The 12,749-nt window shown below is 36.7% G+C and overlaps 1 long non-coding RNA gene across 2 annotated transcripts in view; it reads left to right on the forward strand.

The window, feature by feature from the left end:
- LOC123858799 (uncharacterized) overlaps positions 1-12,749 on the forward strand; it is a 157,391-nt gene that overhangs the window by 127,437 nt on the left and 17,205 nt on the right. For both annotated transcript variants that reach the window (XR_010410548.1, XR_006794234.2), the window contains exons 3-4: positions 7,858-7,968; positions 9,727-9,878. This is a non-coding gene — a long non-coding RNA (uncharacterized LOC123858799). The remainder of the gene's footprint in view (positions 1-7,857; positions 7,969-9,726; positions 9,879-12,749) is intronic.

The raw sequence follows: 12,749 nt of genomic DNA on the forward strand, positions 1-12,749 counted from the left end.
TCGGCTCAGGTCATGATCTCAGGGCCCTGGGATTTAACCCTACATCGGGCTCCCTGCTCAGCAGGGAGCCTGCTTCTCCCTCTCTCACTACCCCTGCTTGTGTTCCCTCTCTCGCTGTCTCTCTCTCTGTCAAATAAATAAATAAAATCTTAAAAAAAATAAATTAGAGGTTTTTGTTAAGCTCAGAATCTTACAGGGGCGCCTGGGTGGCTCAGTCAGTTAAGCGTCTGCCTTCAGCTCAGGTCGTGATCCCAGGGTCCTGGGATTGAGCCCCGCATCAGGCTCTCTGCTCAGCAGGAAGCCTGCTTCTCCCTCTCCCACTTCCCCTGCTTGTGTTCCCTCTCTCATTGTCTCTCTCTCTGTCAAATAAATAAATAAAATCTTAAAAAAAAAAAAAACTCAGAATCTTACATAATTTGCCTATATATGTCTATGTATGAATGTATGTATATAGGATCTAATTAGAATTGTCCTTGGACATTACTTAGTCCATTCTCCATTTTTGTCCAAACAGGAAACTGAAGAACAGAATGGTTTAGTGGTTCTCTAATGCTAGTATGATACAGCTGTTTGGTGGAAAAGCAGTAAAAAAAAAAGAAACCCTTGGTCTCCTGATCCTCAGTCCCATTCTATTTCTGTGTCATCAGTTGTAAAAGAAATCTAATTTTTGGTCATTATGAATTTAAATGAAAAAATTTTTTAAACATAATTTATTCTTTGATGACAATAGCAGGAAGAAAAAGACTTTTACAAATTATTCAATCAGAGTAGGGACAGAAGAGATTCATTAAGGAAAATGGGGAAATTTTGGTAAGGCTGTAGATTGGCAGTATGTCCCAATCAGATTTCCTATACATCTACTTAACCCTAAATAGCATATCTATAAAAATAGCCTTTCTTACTCTTCAGTCTGTACAGCATGGGAAGATGGAACTCTGGAAGAAAGCCAGTCTTACTGGCCTAAGAATTTAGAGAACTGAGTTTGGGTCTGTCTGAGCAGCCAAAATCTAAGGTGAAATCCCCTAACGGAAGGAGCTACTGAGAAGCCCGGAAATCTGCATGTAAACTCCCCTCAAATTGTTGGCTGACTGCCTATAAATATGCCAGTGACAATCCAAGGAACCTAGCAGTAGGTAACAACTGGGGAAGGCTCTAAGAGCTAAGTAGAGATTTTAGATGCTGCCCACCACAGGTAAGACACACTTTGGAGCTGAAATCCAACCGAGTTAGGTGACCTTGGTAAACACCTTGGGCTTTCCATGAAGTACACCACCAAAACTAAAACATAAACTTGTCCTAAAAAAGTGAAAACCAACTTCCCCAAGTTAAAGGTGATCTGTCTGTAATTTAACTGCCTGCTAGAACAAAACTCCGTACTTTTCAGAGGAAGAGCCAGAGACTCTGCAATGTATTACCCACAGCATAACAATAAAAAATTAATAGAAATGGGAAAATGTGACTTACAGTCGATAGAAAGAGACCAACAAAGGACCTAGGTGTTAGACTTGGCAGAGAAAGACTTTAAAATAACTGTGATAAATATGTTTAAATGTCTACAAGAAAAGATGGATATAACATATAAAGAAATGGGTCATGGGGAATAAAGATTAGAAAAGCAGAAAAGAAACTGCCCTTATTCACAGACAACATGATTCTACATGATTCTCCAAAAAGCTATTAATTCCAATAAGTGAATTCAGCAAGTTTCTAGGATGTAAAAAGTCAGTATTTCTATACTATTTCAACAAACAATTGGAAATAACATATAAAAATAAATATCACTTATAATAATGTCAAAAAACATTAAATACCTAAGAATAATTTTATTTTTTTTTTAGATCTTTACCTTGAAAACTACAAGTCTGCGGGAAGAAAGGCCTAAAAAGTAAAGAAATACACCATGTACATTGTTGCAGGATGATAGTGTAAAAATGTCATTCCACCTAAAAATAATCTATAGAATCAGTATAATCCAACTCAGAATGCTGTTTTTTATGGAAATTGTTAGTGTAACATTAACTTATATGGAAATACAAAGGACCGAAATAGCTAAAATAATCCTGAAAAAGAAAAGTTGGAGGACTTAGACCACCTGATTCTAAGACTTATTATAAAGCTATAGTAATTAAGGCAATGTGTAATTGGCATAAGAAAAGACAAACAGATGGATTGAACAGAATAGAGAATCTAGAAATAAACCTCCCCCACCCCCCGCCACCATGTATATTCAGCCAATTAACAGAAATTCAATGGGGGAAAAGAAAATAGTGTCACCAAATGATGCTAGAACAACTGGTATCTGTATATCCTGACTGGTACATCACAACATATAAAAAAATAACCTGAGGTGGATTGTAAACCTAAAAATAAAAACCAAACTATAAAATCAGAAGGAAGCATAAAAAATATCTTTGCAATAATGTCGTAGCAAGGATTTCTTGGTATATAAAAAGTAGTAACCATTACAGAAAAAAAAGATACATTGGACTTTATCAAGATTAGAAACTTCTGTTCATCAAAAGATACCCTTAAGAAAATGGAAAAGGTAAATCACATTCTCACTGTCAAGGCTTAGTGAAGCTATACTATACAGCTTGCATGCCATGGAAATATGATTTTAACACAGGTCTTTTGATTTTATTCATATTTTGTTCTGGAGAAATAGAAATATCATAAATCTTGACACTGTAAAAGTACAGAAGTTGAAGTTTAAAAAATGGGCAGCAGAAATGGAAGTTAACATGAAAAGTAAAGAGAAAGACTTCATAGTTGGATGAAACAGGCAATAGCAATTTCAGTATAATATTTAAAGTCAGTCAGTAACCAGTACAAATCAAAGTAACAATAGGATTATTAAATCCTAAGATTAATAATAGGATTATTAAAACAAGTAGCAAGTAATATGAGTAGACTAAATACTCACTGTTTATAGTTGGGAAATAATAGATAATATCCAAAGTTGATAAGTCAAAAACTACCAGTAAAACATAAACATTTAACCTGGGGAAAACTGATTTAGGGATGGAGTAGGGGATTCTGCTTTTCATTTTATGTCCATTCTCTAATATTTAATTTTTTCCATACATGTGTATTTATTACATTGATTTTAAACAGAGAGATTAATAGACAATAGGAAAAGAGGGAGGGAGAGAAACCTACATACCTAGAGGTTATCACTGCATAATGAACTTTCAGATGGTTTCTTTCTTCGTTACACCTGTCTGTATGGCTGACAATCTTTTTATAATTATAACATGAAAATAAAGCCAGTTTCCCTCTGAAGGACCAGAAAATCTCAAATTTTAAAAAACCAAGTGAATTACTTCAAATCAGTTGAAGTACTTTATTGCCTACCAGAAAATAACATCTGGCAGTGTTGGAGCTTTCTGGTGGGAAAACACTTCAAAATGTCAAAGTACTATTAACTTCTTAGTTTGGATCACTATATTATACTGAATACAAACCACTGTTGTTTCAGTTGATGAATTCTGGAGAGTCCTTAGTCTCAAAGTGCCATGTAGGACTGAAGAATACTTCCCTATAGTTGAGCAGAAAGTTCTCACAATAATAAAATTACTGTCAAATGTCACTGAGTTCTTTGCAATTATTGTGGGAGTAAAGAAATCCTAAAAATACCCCTATGGTAGTATCTTTACAGTTTGTACTGACATAAACTCTTTTGGGATTCTTCTCTAAGATGAAGTCTACACCCATAATTATGTCATCATGTATGCAGAAGTGTCATTTTTGCTCAGTTCTTGTAATTTGTTTATAAGCCTGGAAGAGCAATAGCTAATGGTGATGGCCAGAGCCATCTGCCACTTAGATACTGGTGTTCCCACTAGAACTGTGATGTTGGTTCATCTATATCCTAAATTAGGTGTGTAGAGAAAAAAATACATGCCTGTAAGAATGCATTTTATAGCGAGCAGAGTGTTGTTCCAGAAACTAGTCATCAGGTTATCTTGGCCATTGTAAATTCAGTACATCTGGGAATTATTCTCAGGAAAACATTGGGTAGATGCTCTAACTACTGGCTTGGACTTTGTTTGATTACTGCAAATACTGGAAAAAAGTAAAGCACATATGAAGCTCTAGTGTATAATCTACCAAGTTAATTCCATGATACATGATGGTGAAACCTTGATCAGGAGTCCTTACTGAGTTTGTAAGATTATATTAATGGTTTATGGTAGACTCCTTCACAAATGGCAATGAAATATTCACAATTCCCCTATTGCTTTATTCCTAAGTCTGGGCCAGATATTTGCAATCAACTAATGCTGTGTGTGTATGCATTTTTTTCCTTATTTAAATTTAGGATTCTCTAAGAACCTTGCTTGCATAAATATAGTGAAATAGTTAAAAGTAGGGATTTTGAAGTCAGACATATCTGGGTCTGAATCCTTCAAGCTCGAATTGTTAGATAACCTTCATCAACACAGTCATTGTGAACCTCAGTTTTCTTATCTATAAAAAAAGGAATGAAAGCACAACTCAGAGAGTTGTAAAATTAAATATGATAGTTTATATAAATCACCTAGTGCAGTGGTTCCCAAGTTGTATACACATTGGATTCTCCTGGGGAGCTACAAAAGACCTACGGGTTCCTATGTTCCATCCCAAGAGACTGATTTAATGGGTCAGAGGTGTGGCCTGAGTTTTGAAATTTTGTAAAGGTCTCTAGGTGACACTAACATACAAACAGGTTTGGAAACCACTGACCTAGTGCATAGCAACACCAGCATAAGGTGCATATGGCCTAAGTGTTTTATAAACATTATCTAACTTAATATTTGTAATAATCCTAAGAGGCAAACACTATATAATCCCCAATTTCCAGATGATAAACTGGGGTTTAGAGATATTTGATAACATAATCAAGGCCAGGTAATTATTACAAAGCAGAATCAATATTTAAACCCAGTTTGCCTGAATCCAAAGCCAAGCCCTTAGTTGTAATGCTATCTAGTCCCAAGCAAATTTCCTATCCGTAACTTTCCAACCCAATTGAGGTATGGTATTTTGACAATCTCAGTTTTGGGGAAAAAAAGAAAGAAGAAAACACACAAAAAAGAACCCCTCCAGAGTTGTGAGTAAACACTCAAAAAATCATAGAAACAACTGCTTTGTCTCAAGCAAATGGTCAGACTGAAAGCATGGTATAACTGCTGAGGATTATTGCAGGAAATGGGATAATAAAGGTTAGCTATGTTTCTCATCAATAAACATATCATTCCATGTTAGACAATAGTTCTTAGTCCTGCTGAATTTTAGTTTTTTTAATTTTTTTTAAAGATTTATTTATTTTAGAGAGTGAGAGTGTGTGAGCAGGGGGAGAGGGAGAAAGGGAGTCTCAAGCAGACTCCCCACTAAGCGTGGAGCCTGATGTGGGGCTTGATCCCACCACCCTGAGATCATGACCTGAGCCAAAACCAAGAGTTGGACACTCAACTCACTCAACTGACTGAGCCATCCAAGTACCCCAGTCCTGCTGAATTTTTTAATAGAATTTTGCATGAAAACTCACTCCAGCTTCCTTCTAAATGGATCAAGGACTCAAAAGACAAAGATGTCTTTTGGAAGTTATACTCAGCACTTACTTTTCACTTATCTATACTACAATAATTAGCCTTTGTCAAAACTAGATTGATGTGAATTTCAGCCACAATAATTGAAACATGGTCTATGTTCAGTAAAGTCCAAGATGCAAGTGAAATGATAAAGCATTACCATATTACTGTGAGCATATCCTTCACAGAACCATCTTGAACTGGATTTTTTTACTCCAGCTTCTCAGAACAGGCTAGAATAACTGAGAAACTTTTTAAAAAACAAAAAATCCCTACAAAACAGCTATTCTCTGTCATGACACCTGCGTTGTCTGGGTACCCAACTGAAGAAAAAGAACAAAATTAGAGGACAAATACTGTCTGATTTCAATACTTATTATAAAACTACAGTAATTAAGACTGATGTATTGGCATAAAGATAGACAATGGAACAGAATAGAGAGCCCTGATATAGACCCACACATGTCTAGACAACTGATTTTTGACAAAAGTACAAAGGCAATTCACTGGAGAAAAAGTAATCTTTTCAACAAATGATGCTGGAATATTTGTATGTCCATATTAAAAAAAAAGAGAGAGAGAGAACTTCAACCCATACCTCTTACCACATACCAAAATCAACTCAAAATGGACCATAGATTTAATGTAAAAATCTAAAACTATAGAATCTGAAAAACAACATGAGAGAAAATCTTTGAGACCTTGGGTTTAGACAAATATTTCTTAATTACAGCACCAAAGACAATCCATAAGAGAAAAAAAACCAATAAATTGGACTTCATCAAAATTTGAAAGCTTAGTTCTTCAAAAGATCCTACAAAAGAATGAAAAGACAATCCACAGATTGGAGAAAACATTTGCAAATCATAGATCTGATATAGAACTTGTATCCACAATATATAATGGACTTTCAAAACTCAATAATAAGAAAACAACTCATTTTTTTTTAAAGGGAGCAAGTGGTTTGAACAGACACCTCACCAAAAAGATATATGATAACAAATGAGTATGTGAAAGGATGCTCAGTGTCATTTGTCATTAGGTAAATATAAATTAAAACCGCAATGAGATACTACTACACATCTAACGAATGGCTGAAATTAAAATAACTGACCATACCAAGTATTAGCAAGGATGTGGAACAACCAGAATTCTCATTCACTGCAGGTAGAAATAGACGTGTTTCAGCCCTTCAGAAAAAAGCTGGACAGCATCTTAAAAAATTAAATACACACCTACTGCATGATTTAGCCATTCCACTCCTAGGTATTTACCCAAGAGAAATGAAAATAGACATCCATAAAAAGATTTGAATACAAATATTCATAGCAGTTTTATCTACAATAGCCCCAAACTGGAAAACATCCCAAATGGGTGATTGGATAAGCAAATTATGGTATATCCATGCAACATCCAACATAGAGCATGGATAAATATCAGAATAATTATGCTGAGTAAAAGCAGCCAAGAAAAAAACAAATACATGCTGTATGATTCCATTTATATAAAATTGTAGAAGATGAAAACTAATATATACTGACAAAAAGTAGACCAGCGGTTACCTAGACTAGGGTAGGGGAGGTAGGAGGGATTAGAAAAAGACACAAGAAAACTTTTGGGCATAATAAATATGCTTATTACCTTAATCGTGGTGTGATTTCAAAGGGGTATGCAGGTGTCAAAACTTGGACGTTTTATTAAATATGTATAGTTTTTTATATCAATTATATCTCAATAAATCTATTGAATATACAAATTTTTAATAAGCTCTTCTCTTCTTGTTTAAAGACTTCATTAGCTAAATAGAAAAGCATTACATATGATCATGATATTTTTATTTTATAATTGTTTCTTTTGATTACATGCTGCAGTGATTTCTGATAGGGTTAAGTTTCATTTTCCAGTAATAAAAGACTATCTTTTTTAAAAGCCAGTTTTATTGTTTAAAGACAGCACAAATATCTTAATTAATTGTCTGGATGAAAATAAAAACTCCTTCTACCTCAAAAAGAAATTAGGAGTATCATGGATTAGAGAAAGTTGTACAAAATTTTACAATATGATTGCTTTTGAAATTTAAAAACTGGAGAGCATATTCAATAGTTTGCAGATTTATCTCATGTACCCTGATCCATTTGTTAACAGGCAATTATGAGAGCACATTGCTGGTGAGAATATCCGTTTTCATAACTAAAAATATATCTGCCACACTTAAGTACATTTAATTTCTGAGCATCAATTTGCTGAAGCTTTTGTTTGTCTTTTTCTCCTTTCTTCTCCAAAGGTAAATGGCATGGAAGAGTCTTTAGAGACGAAGTTGCATTTCAACAAGCTGGTTTTGGGATTTGTTCATGTCCTGTGCTTGCAGTTATTTATTGCTTTATAAAGGTTATAGGTAGGTAAATATAACTAAAGGTCGATGAAACAGAACATTTTACAGAACACCGCATTCGCTTAACACATCTGAACTTCTAGCATTTAAAATTATTTTCAAGAATGTATCTATTAGAATTATGACAACTGAAATATTAATGACATATCCATATAGATAGGAATAGATGGGTTTTATTTTTTTTAAATACTTTTCTTTTTTAGATTTTATTTATTTATTTTTTTTTTAAAGTAATCTCTACACCCAATATAGGGCTTGAACTTACAACCCTGAGATCAAGAGTTGCATGCTCAGGGGCATCTGGGTGGCTCACTCTGTTAAGCATTTGACTCTTGGCTCTTGATTTTGGCTCAGGTCATGATCTCAGGATTGTGAAATTGAGGCCCTGGTCAAACATGCACTGGGTGTGGAGCCTGCTTAAGATTCTCTCTGTCCCTCCCCCAGCTCCAAAGAAAAAAAAGAAGAAAGAGTCACATACTCTACTGACAGAGCCAGCTAGGCACCCTGGAATAGCAGATGTTTTGTTTTGTTTTGTTTTTAAAGATTTCTTTATTTTGAGAGAAAGAGAGAAAAAGGGAGAGAGCGCACGTGTGAGCAGGGGGAGGGGCAGTCAAGCAGACTCCTCACTGAGCACAGGGCTTGATCTCACAACCCTGAAATCATGACCTGAGCTGAAACCAAGAGTCTGATGCTCAACCATCTGAGCCACCCAGGTGCCCCAAATAAACAGTTTTTAAATGTCTATAGAGAAGACTCCACAACTTTGCTTTTGTAATCTATTTTGTGGTAACTTTACCTTCAAACCAGGACTAAAAGTAAATTCTAGCTTATTCAGAATTTTGATGAATGACGTATTAATAACTAACTTAATATACTGGTTAATAGAGTTGCTCTATGTAGTATACCTGGATTTCCAATTTATAAAAGAAATATGTTATAATGAAATACACAAAAACGAGGCCCTAGAATACCTAAAACAATCTTTAAAAAAGAAGAATCAAGTATGAGGCATCACTCTTCCTGATATTAGGGCCATTTATATAGTGACAGTAATCAAGGCAATAGGGTATTGGTGGAGGAAAAGATGGATAGATCAATGGAAAAGAAGAGAATCCAGGAAGAGACCTATACTCTATCAATGTCAATATCCTGGTTGTCATATTATATGATCGTTTTGAAAGATGTTAACACTGGCTGGAACTGGGAAGTGTACAAGGGATTTCTCTAAATTATTTCTCACAAGTGCATGTGAATCTACAGTTATCTCAAAATTATAAGTTTAGTTTTAAAAGTAAAATAATAGCAAATGGAATGGAATATAATTACTCTGTTTTATTTTAAAATTAAATACAGGATTTTACAATTCTTGGTGGTTTTATTATAAAGATGAGTTACCACATATAAAGAGTAGAAAAAAACAAGTCATTATTTGAAAATTTTAGTTAATTAGATTTTCTTTCTTTTTTTTAAAGATTATTTATTTATTTGACAAAGAGAGATACAGCAAGAGAGGGAACAAACACAAGCAGGGGGAGTGGAAGAGGGAGAAGCAGGCTTCCCGCAGAGCAGGGAGCAAGGAGCAGAGAGCCCGATGCGGGGCTCGATCCCAGGACCCTGGGATCATGACCTGAGCCGAAGACAGACGCTTAAAGACTGAGCCACCCAGGCACCCCTAGTTAATTTGATTTTCAATGACTAGGCTTTAATTGTACACAGAATTGCAGTAATAGAGATATCTGAGAGTTCTGTAACCTTTTCCAGGTGTCAGGAAGATAAGCCATAAGCAACTTATCAACCCAGAAAGCTGTCGGCCTCCAGGCATGACCTGGGTCTAGGCCACCTGATTGGTTCCCATGTAATGCAATAAAAAAAGGATGTTCTCATCAGCACATCAGAATACTTAAATTTTGCCTGTGAGTATCTGTTTCACAATCTTGAAATATATAAGCAAGAATACATAAAATTGGAGTACAACATTAAAATACTTGTATGAAGTTATTTTTGCACAGTATCTTTGTAAGTAATCCAACCTATGATATTATAATGGATGTTATAATTGTGAAAGTTTGTTTCGTTTTGTTTCCCTAAAGCATGGTCTTTCCTATGTTTTTAGAAGAGATTAACATTATAAGAGTGAGCTGGTAAAAATGTAATACATTTTGAATTAGATACATTTTCAAACATAACCTCACAAGCTGTTAGAAGTGTATGGATTGTTGAAAATGTTTCATAAAATGCTTTATCAAAACAAAATTGGGGCACCTGGGTGGCTCAGTCGTTAGGCGTCTGCCTTCGGCTCAGGTCATGATCCCAGGGTCCAGGAATCGAGTCCCACATTGGGCTTCCTGCTCGGTGGGAAGCCTGCTTCTCCCTCTCCCGCTCCCCCTGCTTGTGTTCCTGCTCTCACTATCTGTCTCTCTGTCAAATAAATAAATAAAATCTTAAAAAAAAAATTGTAAAAATAAAAGCAAAAATTGCCATTTTTCCCCCTGTTGCTCCATTTCTACTGCAACCATCTCAATTCACCCTCTTACCTCAAATGACTTGTCTGAACAATTTTTTTTTTAAGATTTTATTTATTTATTTGACAGAAAGAGACAGCGAGAGAGGAAACACAAGTGGGGGGATGGGAGGGGAAGAAGCAGACTGCCTGCTGAGCAGGGAGCCCAATGCGGGGCTCGATCCTTGGACCCTGAGATCATGACCTGAGCCGAAAGCAGACGCTTAACGACTGAGCCACCCAGGCGCCCCTTGCCTGAACAATTTAATCTGTCTACTAATTTCTTAGCTCTGACTTGTTCTCACTTCCCACCCTTAGTCCATCCCCCTCACTGTCCCCGTAGTGATCTTTCTAATAAGATATCTGCTTACCCTCTGTCTGCTTGAAATCCAATCATTGCTTCTGATTGCCTAAAATACAAAATCTAGACTTTGCTGGGCATGGCCACCTAAAAGTAGGCCCAGCCTATCTGCCACTACTAAATACACATCCCCCGGCCACCCTTCTCCGTCTTCTCAGAACACACCATGCTTTTGCTCATGTGGGCCCTTCCATCTAGAATGCCCATCTTTGCCTCTGCCTGGTCAATGATCTCACTTCCTCTCTGAAGCTGTCTTCAATATCCTGAGGCAGTTCATCACTCCTTTTTTGCTCTCTGGGGATTTTATATGGAATAATAGTTACTATTTCTTGAGCGCTTACTAGGTACCAGGCACTGTGCCTAACTAAGCATCTTACAGACGTGATCTCATCTAATCTGCCCAGCAGCCCTATGAGGTCATGTGGCACTTTTCACACTGTCTTCTCATTCATTGTTTTCATGTCCGCATCCTCACTGGAAGAGACCAGTCTCTTCATCTTATCAGAACCACCTCCTCACATAATGCCTGATCAAATCAGGTGCTCAGTAAATGTTTGTTGAGTGAGAGAATGATGGAATGAGTCAAATGAAATAAATACAATATGGTGCCTTAAAAAGGAACTTATCGGAACTGGCTTCCCATACATGTATGTGGCCAGAGCCTGGAATATGCTTCCTAATCCAAATATCTCTCTCCTTGCCCCTGGCATGCTGCCTGAAATCCCCATGGTCCTCAAGAATGCCCTGTCTTTATTTTTTTATTCTTACTGCCACCAACCTAGATTGTCTTGCCTCTTATTTGATCTACTCATCTACTTTCATATCTTCTCCTCTTTAGTTACTAAGTCACTTTGGAAGAGATTGACCTTCCTAAAATACTCATCTGATTATATATTTCTCTTGCTCAAAAACTTTATATTTTCTAGAAGGAATCCTTTTGTCTGAGTTTCAACAATCTACAATCTGGCTTCAACTTGATCACACACTACGTTTTGAATCCTGTGGTCCAATCAGTCTGAAATAGTTGCCATCCTCACCCCATGCCTTTGTTCATTATGCTTTCTTTGCCTGTCTGGGCTGCTTCTTATCCTACATTGTCTATAAAAGTTTTATCCCTTCCATAATGCTTTCCTGGAACACTCCAGTCAGGAAAGTTCTCTGGTGTTTCCTACGTGCTCATTACACTGACAGAGGGCTTCTGAGAGACATTTTATGTTTTAGACATCTCCCATATTCAAAAGCTAGCTCTTTGAGGGATCAAGTTGACCTTCTTGTTAACTGCCCACCTCATAAATGATCCCCTTTTAAAATAAGTGCTACCTCCCCATGTAGGGATGAGTCCTCTAAATGTGTTTCTGCCATATTACCCTGCATCTCAGAGCATAGGTGAATAGATCAGAATGGGCAGTGATGGGCCAGAGCTTCTCAGAGACTATGTACGTGTAAGAAAGGAGCCTCGGAGCTTGGACCTATCTCCTAAAAGAGAAACTGGGCCACCAGTAGTGATTTATCTTGAGGCCGTGTCCCTCCAAAGGGACCATTTTGTTCATATAAGAAAAGGGCAGCCCTCTAGGTAGATGCAACTTCAAGTGAGGGGTACAAATACATGTGGTGACCTTGAGTAGCCATAGTATTTTCCTTCATAGCTGCAGAGGCAGAGAGAGCTGGGTTGCAGAAAGAGCAGAATAGACCAAATATCTGGGGGTGAAGGTGAGGGGAAAGAATTAACCAAAAATCTGCAGAGAAGCAGCAGTCTATGAGAATTAGAGCATGAGCCAGCAAGAGAGGAAGGGGCAGAGGGAACCAGGGTCTGGTTCCTGTCAGCTTTCCCGATACTGGGTGCAGGCCCTGAAGAGACCCCATTCCCTGTGGTGTTCCTGAGAAAATGCAGGATTCTTTCAACAAACTCATTTTTAGCTCAGG

Source organism: Mirounga angustirostris, unplaced genomic scaffold, assembly GCF_029215605.1.
Source record: "Mirounga angustirostris isolate CCGP_5_RB_7025 unplaced genomic scaffold, mMirAng1.0.hap1 SCAF_4, whole genome shotgun sequence".
In the NCBI taxonomy this organism is placed as follows: Eukaryota; Metazoa; Chordata; class Mammalia; order Carnivora; family Phocidae; genus Mirounga; species Mirounga angustirostris.